We start from the raw sequence: 12,269 nt of genomic DNA on the forward strand, positions 1-12,269 counted from the left end.
ACCAAACTGATATTGTCAGACCATTTTGTTCTAATTTGTGGGCCAATTCTTTTTGTCCCCATACCAATGGTTGACACTTACCTTGCAATCTCTTTCCGCGGTTTCGTAGGCGTTCACTATTTCCATAACTCTGTTGACCAAACAAATTTTAGCTTCAAGCCCAGCGAAAATGACTTCCTTTTTCCCATTCGTTCAACCTTGGTTAAATATCTTTGCCCTTTCCTCTGCTTCTTCGCTTTCCCTTTTTTAAAAAAACCTTTTCACGTTTACGAATAATAAATGCAAATAATATATAAAAAGAAATGTAATTAACAACAAAAATGTAACTATATAAATACAATTTAATACATAATATAAAATAACTGATAAATAGCCGAGATTACAAAGTCGAAAGTGGAAAATTGCCGCTGTTTACAAGTAAGAAATAACAGACAACGCGATTGAAGTGACCCGCTTCCTGCCGATATTTTCCGGCGTTTCTAATGGCTCCGACGAGGGAGGAGCTTATTAAAAAAGGCCAAAAATACGAGAGAGCGAATTTACGGCCTACTTCAATCTGACCGTGTTGTTCGGCTGAGACATTCAGTGTGTCGTTCTGGGAGTTCAGGGCGTTCACATCAGCCCCGTTTTCTTAGAGCAATGTCTTCCGACGGGGTGGTGCAAAGGACTCATCTTCTTGTCCGATGGGGCAGTGGCGTCTACCCCGTGTTCCAAGAGCATTTGCACCACTTCCCACCGGAAGATACCTGGTTGATCCTGCCACAGTCATTTGCCTGTTCCAAACACTGGAAAATAAGGAAATGGCCTCATTAAATCAGTAACGGTTTCTAAGATCGTATTTTTACTTTGGTAACTCTGGTTATTCTGTGATCGAAGAGATGAGCTTCGGCGCCAGTACGCCATATGAGCAGATTCTGCCGCGTAGGGTTCTCCATTTCCGAGCTCCACTTTTGTGGCCCTTACAATGTGATTTAAAATGCAAACATAAACTCTTCAGAATTTAAAATTATACGAAGAACCATTTCCGGTTTTCGTAGATACTTCCTTTAGGACATATTACTAAACGTAGCAATGGTTCCAAGTTTCCATTGGTCAAAATTCCTCCCGCAAAGCAAAGCCAAAAAATATTATTTTATTATTCATTTAGCAACTTTATTTAACTTAACATAACCTAGCTTAGGCTAACCTTCATCAACTCTAAACTTTCATTTAGCCTTATCTCTACCAAGCCTAAACTTCAACATTTAAACAATGATTTCATTATTTCAACGAGTCCACTTATTTCATTAAGGATTCCATTTTTATAACAATGATTCCATCATTTGAACAACGATTCCATTTTTATAACAATGATTCCATCATTTGAACAACGATTCTATAATTTTAATAACGATTCTATAATTTTAATAACGATTCTATAATTTTAATAACGATTCTATCATTTTAATAACGATTCTATAATTTTAATAACGATTATATCATTTTAATAACGATTCTATAATTTTAATAACGATTATATCATTTTAATAACGATTCCAACATTTAAATCAGTTCAATATCGTAATAATAATCTTAATCTTGATTTAATCATCTTTATATAGGGGTCATTCCATGACAAAACGCCTGCCACAGAACACCCGACCCCTTTCGATTTTGCCCAAATTTTGTATACAGGGTTTTTTGGGCCTAGGAAAACGATTTTGACAGTTTCATAACGATCGGTTCAGCCGTTTACGAGATACAGCATACGCGTTTTTTCAAAAGTACGCCTTGACCCCCTAAATGTTTTCTACTATATCTTAAGACATAATTATCGCAAAATCACATGTAATACCTCATTTTAAAGACAATGCGCACCCTAATATGAATATTTAATCAGAGTTGTCATTTGACGTAAATGTCATTAAAATCTGGGCCTTTAAATAATTTGACCTTTGACCTTGCCCAGACACCTCAGTCGTAGGTCAACGATTTTAGCATTTTTAAAATTCCCACTATCGAGTACATAATAATCACTCAAAATCTCAAAGTATTATTTGTAGTTTTCGAGATATTAATTTTTGAAATTTACCCCTCAAATTAATGAAAATGCTATTTTATACACGAAACTAGTTGACCTACTAAATAAATTAAAAATATTATTATTTTGGTAATTTTGAGTTTAGAATATCAAATACACTAATTCTTAAATTAAGTTGAGTTATTTACATATTATTTTTAGTTTTGCATGTTATCTGTAGACAGAAGACATCACTAAATTGCTTGTCCTTAGTATAGTCTGGCGTTCAATATTATTGTAGCGTATCTTACTGCACCCTAAAATGGAAATGTGCTAGATATCTCAAGAAAACCCAATATTGCTCTTAGTCATATCGATTACGTTTTTAATAACGTAAAAATGTTTTAATATCTTTTTAATATATAATAGTTATAATTGAGTAGTTAAATATATTAACAGCGATAATTGAGTAGCGAAATAGAATTTATTTAACTGTATATTCTCGAACAAAGCCCTGAAATGGATCGAAATTGTTCGTTTTGGAGAGACAGTAGTAAATGTCATTTGCAAACACTTTTGAAAACAGTTGGTATCAACAACCATCTGTCCGAGGATGACAAATTAGTTCTTAGCAGCCGAACAGCTATACCTATGTCCAAAATAAGAAACATATGTCGTCACCATGAAGAACTTTTTATGAAAAGGTATTCAACGAGTCAAAAGAAGTGTATGAATCCTTTTGGGACTCACGACGCTGAAAGAAAGAGTGGACTAAAAACTATTTCATTTGATTTGTTCAAAAAATTAAAGTTACGAGGAATTGAAGTTATCGCTGGAAATAAGTTGTGCATCCAGTGTTTTATGTCTGCTGGAAAAAAAGTAAAGGATGAACCCCAAATACAGTTGGACGTTTCAGAAGTTCACACTGCACAAGAATCACAAGAAAGCGATTCTTTTTCATTTAGTCAACCTTGTTCATCGGGAGATGCGACGCAAGACGACAAAGCTATAGCTTTAGTGGCAGTTAACGAAACTCTAATAAACTTGGGAGAATCTCCTGTTAAAAGAAGTAAGAAATATATTCAATTTGAAAGAATTTATATATGTATACATATATAAATACATATATTTTTTAACTTTTGTACAGAAGGTTTGTCATCTCGCCAAAAAACAATTCTAAGCAGGACTAAGTTAAACGCTGTGAACAATTCATTGAAACGCAAATTAGAAGAGTCAATGGAAATTTCTCTTGATGAAACAGACGATAATATGGTTACGGACGATGTTTTTAGAAAGCTCGAAGAACATCGATTATATGAGAATATTTTGAACGAACTGAGAGAGAAATTCAATAACTCCAAGACATCATACGGCGAAAAGCTTCAGATCCTGACCTTGTCACCATTTGGAATACAACGCACAATGGAGGAATTTGGAGCACCAGAATACATGGTCAAACGAAGCAGGAATCTTAAATCTAGTCAAGGAATTCTTTCGCTACCAGAGAAACAATCGAAGGGATTAATATTGACCGAAGACGTAAAATCAAAGGTCGTTGAATTTTACGAAAATGACGATAACAGTCGTATGACACCTGGACAAAAGGAGTTTGTGTCAGTTAGAAACCACGAGACAGGTCAAAAAGAACATCATCAAAAGAGGCTTGTTGAAAATGAATATTTAACGAACCTTTTAGAAGATTTTGAAAATATAAAGTTCATGCAATGGGTGACAACTGACAGCACAAAGCTCATGACCTTGAGCGAGAGTGTTGAAAACTTTTTCGACTCTTTGGCCATTAAACTACTTGAACTAACGCGTCATCATTACACATCTAAGTCGCAATCTAATTATCTTAAAAACCTCAAAAAAACTCTAAAACCTGGTGACGTAATTGTTCTCGGTGATTTTGCGGAGAACTATTCCTTCGTAATTCAAGACGAAGCACAAGGGTTCCATTGGGACAATTCTCAAGCGACAGTGCATCCCTTCGTAATCTACTTCAGGGTAGTCGAAAACGGAGAACTTAACCACTTAAATTTTTGTATTATCAGTGATACCAGAACACATACAACCAATACTGTTCACAGTTTTTTAACTTATCTAATTCCAAATATAAAAACACATGTTCCTAATGTTAGAAAGCTAATTTATTTTACGGATGGATGTGCTGGACAGTATAAAAACAAATACAACTTTTCTAATCTCTGTTGCCACAAACAAGATTTTGGTTTGGACGCTGAATGGCATTTTTTTGCCACATCTCATGGCAAGGGACCTTGTGACGGAATTGGCGGAACAGTGAAGCGTAAAACAGCAAGAGTCAGTCTTCAGCGACCAGTGACTGGACAGATTTTGACTCCAACAGATATGTTTAATTTCTGCCTATCAAACTTCGAAAATATCAAGTTCATCTATGTTAAAAACGAAGAAATTGAGCGACAAAAGGAACTTTTAAAAGAAAGGTTTTCTAAAGCCATAACAGTAAAAGGAACTCGAGGGTTTCATAAATTCGTTCCGAAATCGTTAAATGAAATCATGGTTTCTCCGTTATCTAATGACGATTCGCTAACCACAGTTAAGGTTTCGACTTTAGAATTGTCAGATACTCGAAATCAAGAGGCTGAAAACTTTAAAGTGGGAAATTTGGTAGTCAGCGTCTACAAAGGCCAACTTTACGTTGGATTAATTGAGGAAGTATCAGAAGAGTTTGGAGACTTCTTTGTAAACTTTTTGCGTCCCCCTGGTATTTCGGACAAATACACATGGCCCAGAAGGATCGATAGCAGTTGGGTGTCAAGTGAAAATGTTCTATGTGCAATTGAAATTCTTGTAGGTTTACCAAATTCGAAAGGCTATCAAATCAAAGAACACGATAAAAATAAAATTACCAAAGCCTTTTCCATGTATAAAGAAGTTTAAGCTGTTTTGTGTAAATAAAAAATTAATTGGTGTGTAAACTATAAAAATAAATGGTTTTGGTATTTCATTTTGTCTGTGGTGGGGTAAATTTCAAAAATTAATATCTCGAAAACTACAAATATTACTTTGAGATTTTGAGTGATTATTATGTATTCGATAGTGGGAATTTTAAAAATGCTAAAATCGTTGACCTACGACTGAGGTGTCTGGGCAAGGTCAAAGGTCAAATTATTTAAAGGCCCAGATTTTAATGACATTTATGTCAAATGACAACTCTGATTAAATATTCATATTAGGGTGCGCATTGTCTTTAAAATGAGGTATTACATGTGATTTTGCGATAATTATGTCATAAGATATACTAGAAAACATTTAGGGGGTCAAGGCGAACTTTTGAAAAAACGCGTATGCTGTATCTCGTAAACGGCTGAACCGATCGTTATGAAACTGTCAAAATCGTTTTCCTAGGCCCAAAAAACCTTGTATACAAAATTTTGGCGAAATCGAAAGGGGTCGGGTGTTAAAATTAAAAAAAACTAGGTCGTTTTGTCATGGAATGACCCATAGAATTTATATTTTTAATAAAATTAAATCTTTCGTCAGCTCTACTCCAGGTGGGGGATGATACCAGACATTTTCGGAGTTCGTATAGTTGGTAAATTAATAATTTAATCGTAAGTTAATAATTTTATCGTAAGTTAATAATTTTATCGTAAGTTAATAATTTAATCGTAAGTTAATAATTTATCCGTAAGTTAATAATTTAATCCTAAGTTAATAATTTATCCGTAAGTTAATCAGTTAATCGTAAGTTAATCATTTAAACGTAAGTTAATAATTTAATCGTAAGTTAATCATTTCATCGTAAGTTAATAATTTAATCGTAAGTTAATCATTTAAACGTAAATTAATAATTTAATCGTAAGTTAATCATTTAATCTAAAGTTAATAATTTAAACGTAAGTTAATAATTTAAACGTAATTTTATAATTTAATCGTAAGTTAATCATACGTAATTTAATAATTTAATCGTAAGTTAATCATACGTTAATCATAAATAATCAGGATTTAACCCATTTTATTATATTTTTATTTCGAAATTAAAGTAGTTGGTGGTTTGTATCATATAATAATGATATCCTCCCATTATTTATAACTTAATCAATTTAATCTTTCGAGGGTATCCTTACGATCACGATAGTGACCTTCCACGAGACGAGTGAACAATCACTTACCTTTCAACAATTTATTAAAAGTAACTTTTCCTCTCAGATTATTGGACTTTTTTTTTAACAAAACCTGTTGGAGCAATGATACGACATATTCAGATCTACTCAGCGAAGTACCTTTGTACCATATTGTTTTTTAACCTGTATCTTTCCGCTATATAAAGCGTGCACTGTTTATTTATTTTGCATTATTCATTAACTCGTTCTGTTACAATAAACTCGCTTATATTTAATCTCGCTCGACTTCTTTTAAATCCTACAACTATGTCCTAATAGTACGCCACTTATCTATCAGGTTATGGGCCCAGTCAATGTATAGTTCAATCTTCAATTTTTAATCCCAGTTGTAAATCAGTTAGGTTTCAAGCTTTTGTTGATTCGTTTCAAACGCCAGCGAAGGATGTCTGCCAGTGACAAGTTCCTCATCACCAAGCTCAACAATACCAACTATCAACTGTGGAAGTTTAAGATGAAGATGCTGCTCTCACGGGACAACCTATGGGAAGTTGTGGATAAGGTCAAACCCGTTACAGACGTTCCTAGAGACTGGGACCAGAGAGATCGACAAGCCCAGGCTGCTATCTCCCTATCCCTTGAAGATGATCAGGTAATCCACATTATAAAGGAGGATTCAGCCCGATCAATGTGGATATCCCTTCAAAAACTACATGAACAGTCAAATATATCTAGTAAGCTCTACCAACTCAGAAGAATCCATCAAATGCGGTTTAAGGAGGGCCATCAGACGATGCAGGAACATATTACGTTGATGTTGGAACTAGTCGAGAAGTTGCGAGGAGCCGGGGAACCAATGGCTGAGAACTACGTTGCTGCCTTACTTCTTTGCAGTCTACCGGAATCATACAGTACCTTGGTTACAGCTCTTGAAGTGAGGCCGGAAGCAGATCTAACTTTGGAGTTCGTGAAAACGAAAGTAATCGACGAATTCAACCGCCGCCAAGAGAGTAACGCCAGTGCCACAGCGTCTACATCGGATATTGCATTAACAACCTTTGAGCATGCAAGTGGCCAGAAGCGAAACACCAAACGACGTCCGAAGAAAGGGACTTGCATTCATTGTAAGAAGCCGGGTCACTTCATCAAGGATTGCCGATTCTACAAGGAGATGATGAACCAGGGAGGCGGAGATTCTCGAAGACAGCAAAGTAGAGGTGCTCGAGAAGAAGATAAATCCAAAGAATACGTATCCTTCAAGGCGTCCGCTGGAACAGAAGCCGGGTGGTACGTCGACTCAGGGGCGACAAGTCATATGTCGAATGATCGGAAGTTCTTTACATCCATGAGACCGTCATCGGAAAGGATTTATCTGGCAGACGAGTCAATTGTCACGGCGGAAGGAATCGGTGAAGGTGTTCTCAATTGTTTGGGGGCAAAAGGAGATGTACACCGCATATCCGTAAAGAATGTCCTCTACGTTCCCAAACTGGGAGGAAGCTTGTTATCTGTACACCGTTTGACGAATACCAGTCACAAGGTCATATTTGAAGATAACGTTTGCAAAATTATGGAAGGCCGACGCATTGCCGCGATGGCGCAGATGGACGGATTTCTCTACCGGTTACAAACCAAGGAGAGTATCAGAGTAGCCACCACCACCCGTTCGGCGGATTGTCTTCATTTGTGGCATAGAAGATTCGGCCATCGGGACGAAGCTGCAGTTAACTCACTATATACAAAAGGATTAGCTGATGGTATCCAGATATCAGACTGCAGGCACAACGGTATCTGTGAGTGTTGTCTGAAGGGGAAGATGGCGGCTACACCGTATCCAAGCTCGACAACTAAAACCAAGCAACCATTGGACTTAATACATACCGATGTATGCGGACCCATGCCGACAGCAACGCCGAGCGGTAATCGATACCTCGTCACGTTGATAGACGATTTCTCAAGATTCACGTACACGTATTTGTTAAAAACAAAAGGCGACGTCGCAAAAGTCATCAAAGACTTCATAGCAGTCACGAGCAACCAGTTCGAGAGAACAATCAAGGTCATTCGCTCAGATAATGGTGGAGAATATATAAGCCGAGAATTAGATGACTACTTTAAAGGGAAAGGAATCGAACATCAACTCACCATTCCGTACCATCCGCAGCAAAACGGAGTCGCAGAACGTAAGAACCGATCGTTGACGGAGATGGCCAAGTGCATGGTCCTAGACGCAAGATTGGACAATCGCTATTGGGGAGAGGCAGTAGTGACGGCAACTTACCTGCAGAACCGCCTTCCGAGCAAATCCATTGATAAAACGCCTTACGAACTCTGGACTGGATCAAAACCTCGTGTCGGACATCTCAGAGTCTTTGGAAGCAAGGTCTATTCATACGTCCCCAGGGTGAAACGCTTAAAATGGGACGATAACGCCATTGAGGGTGTCTTGGTCGGCTACGGGAAGGCAAGGAAGGGCTACCGTATTCTCAATCCGAAAACTGCTAAAGTTCACTTTAGTCGCTCTGTGACTTTCGTCGAAGGTACCGGAGATGTCATCAATCAGGACGATCACTCAGACACAGAAGGGGAGAGAACAACGGTGTTTACAGATTCCCTTATTAACGTCACGGAAGAACCGGCTTCGTCATCATCAGAATCGGAAGACGCTGAAGAGGTCAATTCCATACCAAGACGATCTCACAGACGAAACAAAGGAGTGCCACCAAGACGACTGACATACAAAGCTACAATTGACTATCCTCGGGAGCCAAGTTCTTGGGAAGATCTCGACAACTTGAATCCAAGAGAGAAAGAACGGTGGACGGATGCAGCGAAAGAAGAAATCGCATCCTTACATGAAAGAGATACCTGGGAATTAACCGATCTTCCATCAGATCGTAGAGCCATTGGGTGCAGATGGATATTTAAAACAAAGCACGACCAGCATGGACAGTTCAGCAAATATAAGGCCCGATTAGTTGCCAAAGGCTACTCCCAAACATTCGGCGTGGATTTCGATGAAACTTTCGCTCCTGTCGTCAAATACGAAACCGTCCGTCTTCTCTTAACTATTGCAGCGACGAAGAAGCTAAAAGTCAATCATTATGATGTTAAGACAGCCTTTTTATACGGGGACATAACTGAGGACCTCTACATGGCACAGCCTCCAGGTTTCGTTTCACCCGGGATGGAAGCCAAAGTCTGTAAACTTAAACGGAGCTTATACGGCTTGAAACAATCAGCCAGAGCATGGAATACCAAGGCCAACCAGATTCTATTAGCCGAAGGGTTTACAAGAAGTAAAGCAGATCCAGGGCTTTACTCGAGATTGGAAAATGATGGTTCATGGACGTATCTTTTATTATATGTGGACGATCTACTTGCCATGAACAAGAGCGAAGCTGTTATCAATGACCTTTACAAGAAACTAAACACACACTTTGAACTGAAGAAACTGGGAAACGTCTCATATTTTCTTGGTATCCAGATTGAGCAATCGCCGGACGGTAGCTTCAGCATTTACCAAGGTATCAAAATAAAGTTTATGCTAGAAGACTTTGGCTTACAAGAGTCGAAACCAGCGAAAACTCCAATGGATCTTGCATATCTAAAGTTAACTGGAGAAGAAGATACGCTGTCCAATAATCATCTCTATCGAAAAGCTATCGGCGTTCTCCTTCACATTGCTACGGTTACCAGACCTGACATTGCAGCAAGCGTCGGGTTTCTATGCAGACGAGTTTCAACACCTAGAGAAAGGGACTGGACAGCAGTAAAACGAGTCATGCGTTACCTCAAAGGCACCATAGATGTCAGACTCCAGTTGCAAGCTTCACAAGAAGAGCCAGAGCTTACCGGCTACGTCGATGCAGATTGGGCGGGCAACCATCACGATCGTAAATCAACCAGTGGCTACTTGTTCCAATTTGGACAAGGAACTATAGCCTGGTCAAGCAAGAAGCAATCCACTGTAGCACTCTCATCGACAGAGGCCGAATACATTGCAGCGGCTCATGCAGCGCAGGAAGTCATTTGGCTAAGACAACTTCTTGATGATGTCGGACTACCACGTACCAAACCAACTCGCCTTTTGGAAGACAACCAGGGCTGCATCAAGTTGAGTGAATCCGAAAGAAATAGCGCCAGGACCAAGCATATAGATGTTCGCTACCACTTGCTACGAGACATGAGAGAAAAAGGCACCATTAACATCAGCTACTGTCCAACCGAAGAAATGGTCGCTGACATTCTCACAAAGCCATTGTCCAAAAATAAATTCAACTACATGATGGGTAAAATTGGTATTTCCGATAAACGTCGAGAAGGGGTGTTGGAGCAATGATACGACATATTCAGATCTACTCAGCGAAGTACCTTTGTACTATATTGTTTTTTAATATGTATCTTTCCGCTATATAAAGCGTGCACTGTTTATTTATTTTGCATTATTCATTAACTCGTTCTGTTACAATAAACTCGCTTATATTTAATCTCGCTCGACTTCTTTTAAATCCTACAACTATGTCCTAATAGTACGCCACTTATCTATCAAAACCAACGAACTGTTATACTTTATGCGAAATTGTACGCCCAAAATGGCTGAATCCGTCGTCAGTACTTAAATAAAAATAACTCCTGCACAGAAACGACCGTTGACTATAAAGGAAAATATTATTTCGCAACTAAGGTTTCTTTTATCTAATCAAGGAAGTATTCATTTATACTGATGGAGAATGGATACCCCGAGGGATCCATGGTCCAGTTTTATTTTACCCATCACCCGCGTGTTTCTCATTCAGGGAGCCAATGATATTCCGAGATGTTTGGATTGAATTGTAAGCTTACTGTTAGAGCGAGACTAGGATTGGAAGCAACGCTAACAATCGTCTCAACGAAGTCATTCTCTCAAAACACATCATTGTTAGTATAATCTCTCCGTCGTACAGCGGTAAAGGCTTGCTTTCATTTTCCAACTTTGTTTGCTCCGATTTTTACGATCTGCGGCATAAAGGTATAAGTTGATAAGTCGATTTTGGTATACAGGGTGTCTTCATTTGATCGGCCCAGGCATTTTTCTCAAAAACTATACCATCTAAAATGTGAAATTTTCAGTATGTACTCTCTCGGTGGACATCGTTGTTATTTGTGAATTTCAGAAAAATCGTGAAATGTTTCACGGTTTTAGAATTTTTAGTTTTTGAACGCAACGTGGTAGACGAAAAGTTTCAATAAGTAAGTTGTAGAGCATACTCGAAAACCGTTAATAGAGTTGGCGTGGTCAAAATCGTACATTTTGTCACTGAAATAATAGGTCATGAAAAATAACAAGTAGGTACTACCCAAATGGTTTTACGGCTTATGTTATTGTAATGATTGTCTGTGAAAAATGAACATGTTTTGAGCCAAATCATAGTTTTACCTTTACAAATTAAGTGTTAGAACAAGTGCAATTTTATAAGGAATTACACATATGGTTATTCTGGCGGTTAAATGGGCCGTCCCTTCCAAAGGAACACTCGTCGGACGCCATGATCCAACGGAGGAAATCTTCGTTAGCATCCGCCATGGTACTGAACCACCCAGCGTTCAAAAACTACAAACTCTAAAGCCGTGAAAAATTTCACGATTTTTCTGCAATTCAAAATTACAACGATCTCCCCCGAGAGAGTACATACTGAAAATTTCACATTTCTAGAAGGTATAGTTTTTAGAAAAATGCTTGGGCCGATCAAATGAAGACACCTTGTATACCTTTCGTGAAAAGCGTATTATTCAAAATATAGCTATATTACCCAATTACAAATCGAATATTAAAGCGTAATTGTCATATTGTTATTTCATTGTTCATAAAAACTTGTTTTAAAAATTTCGACTATTACTATTTTTATAAGTGCTTTTGAAAAACACATTTTAACGTTTTTCTTCCATCAACTAGTTGGCTAATAAGCTAAATAAGTTTCGAAGGGTCTTAAACCAATGGCTGATACGTGAAATCACGGTCACTTGAGACCACTAGCAAATTTGTTTCGGGACTCGCCTGCATGGTCAAGAAATAATTCAAAGTTCGACTTTGCCTATGGGCATGTTAAGCGAACATGCAGGCGAGTCCCGAAACAAATTATATCGCAAGGATCGAGAGTTACACGCTCGAAAAAGTTCAAGAA

At 37.9% G+C, this 12,269-nt stretch overlaps 1 long non-coding RNA gene across 1 annotated transcript; it reads right to left on the reverse strand.

Moving 5' to 3' along the window:
* Positions 1-376: 376 nt before the first annotated feature.
* LOC149933624 (uncharacterized) lies at positions 377-6,215 on the reverse strand. The gene is made up of 3 exons (XR_016473039.1): positions 6,157-6,215; positions 846-958; positions 377-785 (listed from the first exon to the last, which is right to left on the reverse strand). It is a non-coding gene; the product is annotated as an uncharacterized LOC149933624 (long non-coding RNA).
* Between the last annotated feature and the right edge of the window lie 6,054 nt (positions 6,216-12,269).

The sequence above is a fragment of the Leiobunum rupestre genome, chromosome 8 (assembly GCF_980474605.1).
Source record: "Leiobunum rupestre chromosome 8, qqLeiRupe1.1.hap1, whole genome shotgun sequence".
NCBI classification, from domain to species: Eukaryota; Metazoa; Arthropoda; class Arachnida; order Opiliones; family Sclerosomatidae; genus Leiobunum; species Leiobunum rupestre.